The sequence below is a fragment of the Xiphias gladius genome, chromosome 15 (assembly GCF_016859285.1).
Source record: "Xiphias gladius isolate SHS-SW01 ecotype Sanya breed wild chromosome 15, ASM1685928v1, whole genome shotgun sequence".
In the NCBI taxonomy this organism is placed as follows: Eukaryota; Metazoa; Chordata; class Actinopteri; order Istiophoriformes; family Xiphiidae; genus Xiphias; species Xiphias gladius.
This window is the reverse complement of record NC_053414.1, coordinates 1,801,352-1,804,016: the sequence shown is the minus strand read 5'-3', so window position 1 is coordinate 1,804,016 and position 2,665 is coordinate 1,801,352.

The following is a 2,665-nucleotide window of genomic DNA, read 5'->3' as shown; positions in this document are numbered from 1 at the left end:
GTGAGAAGGTGAAATCGTCTGTTTCCATCATGCTGATGTGGTTATGTTTCCTCAAGATGTTATGTGGTCTTGGGTGTAGGTTGAGGTCTGGGATTGTATGATGGCTAAACAGTAGGAGAGAGAGATGCAGTGTAATCTATTTAATAACAAACCACTGCAACAGTTGTCATCAACCTTTTCAGAGACGAGCACATTGAGATGTCAAATGTTTAGGCTATTTTTTTTCCAACATTTTTCAAAATGTAGCATATGAATATATTGCAAAATGTACAGAAGAGAAAAAAAACCCAACACAGTGCAAGCTTACTGGGTGAAAAGAGCGACATGCTCCTAGATATTTCGAACAGTCTCTCCTGATCCGAATTCTTGACCTCACTCCTTTTTCTTCTCCTTTTTCTGCAGTTCCTTCCTGTAACAAAATGTTACAAAAAACCAAAAACAAATTAATATACACAGAAAACTACCTTCTTCTACTGTTTAACCACACTTGTTGAATTGGTAATCTCTGAATTAATAAAAAAGTTACTGCAATTTTAAACAGAACTAACAACGTTTGTGCTGCAGCTCTCTCCCAGCAACATGTTTGACATTTACACTTTAACAGTCCAATGGGAAAAGACCATGTGAATCAGGAACCTTCTGACAACACAAGAAAAGCTCCTCACAGTACCTGAGCAGCAGTGCATCCTCTTACCTGACCAAGTGACTGTTGATGAGCATCTTTCTCCAGAGCAGCTGCATCAGTCGAAGTGAAGGCTGTGATGAGCAGGAAAACCTGCAGACACATCACGACCAGCAGAAAACGTTTGTCCATGGCTGATGAACTGAAGAGTTCGATACAGCTGTGAAAAGCACAGAGCTTTATATACTCACTGCCAAACAACCAGTTCCATGTGAACAAACAGGAAGCAACAACACAATAACACCACTTTACATTTTCACCAAGATGCTACAGTCTTAACAGGGAAATGTACTAAGCCAAACTTTCATGATATTTTAAGACATGACATGTTTGGAGTGAGTTATTGTAGAGAAAACTATATATTGCCTTATTTATTGTAACTCTCGAGTAAAATGTGTTAAATACAGTGTCTCAGACTGCGGTGAATTACAACACCTCACATTAAGCAGAAAATTTAAAAATATAATTAAAATTACAAATCATTAGTAATAATAATAATAATAATAATAATAATAATAATAATAATAATAATAATAATAATAATAATAATAATAAAAAATAATAATAATTGTGTATCTAGCCTTCAGTGTGAATGTTTAAAATATAAATTTTAGTAAAATATTTTATTTCAGACTCTTCAATAATCAAACATTACACTTTAGATCGTCCACTGCTGATGTTTGCAGTATTGCTGTTTTGAAGACTTGGAAATATTGTACCTGTTGAGGATTTCCAGTGTCATACTGGGCAGCTCCCAGTGTGAGTTAATACATTTTACAATGACTATGTTGGTTTTTGAAAAGGACTGTAGTGGTCTAAGCATAAGTGTTAATTGTTGGATGGCTGAAATAATAGATGTCGTAACAGAGCAGTAAACTTGGACGTTTGTAGTCAGAGATCTCACTACATGTTAAGGTGATGAAATCAGTGTAATTGCAACACCACCAGTTTCACAGGAAAAAAAAAAAAGAAAGCATCGCAAATATTACAAAACAACATCCCCAGTAACATATAAAAAACACAAATACCTCCTCTTCTCCTCTGCAGTTGGATCCTGGTTGTTGACCTCTTTCTCTACTCCTTTGTCTGTAGTCCACAGTCACTGCCATGTATGAACTAATATGTTACACAGAAAAACATCCTCTTCTACTGTTTGACCAAACTCTTTTTAATTTCTTGGGAAGTTTACTATTTAAGATTTATTGTTGTTCTTGATGTTACTGTTATCTTTTTGAAAATAAACTTTATTTTTCAAGTGTACAAGCCCCCACTCAATACACATGTTGTTTTAAACTCTAACAACGAATGTAAAGGATCCTTATCAAACATGTGTTTTTATGATATCCTTTTTTACATTAACAAACAAATACTGGCTGAAATATTGTTATGGGATTTTTAAAAAATTCTTAAATATCAATTCCTTTTTCAGCCAGGTTGTATCTAGCCATGATAGTTTTATTTTAATGTGCCCAGTTTTTGAGATTTCTGTCTCTAAATATCAACATAGTTAGATGGCACATAGTCTCATAGCCAGACCTATCTCCACAGCGCTGTGTCAGCGCTAGAGAACGGTCTGGCTGCACTCATTATCATTCTGCTCTAAGGAAAATACGCTCTGGCGTGTTTGTATTGCTTTGAACCAATCACAGTCCTGTTGGGCGGCGCTAAGCCCAGGATGAAGCAATGGCCTCTGCAAAATGGTGTTTGGGGGGGGACTTGTTTTGGTGGAACATTTGCACCCGGGGAGGTGATCACTGTCATTAAAATGGACAATTCCCCACAATGAAAATGCCACAAAAAACAGTAAAAGACGTATGTGGACCGTGTGCTTGCACAATGCAAATCTTCATCAGAACTTGCCGTTTTCAGCGTGTAGACTGCTAGCTCAGAGGTTGCTGTTGTTTCCCGTAAGGAGGGGGATCTTGAAAAAAAAGGGGAAGAGAACGCCGCATGAGACTTGCAATACATTACACGTGGATGGAT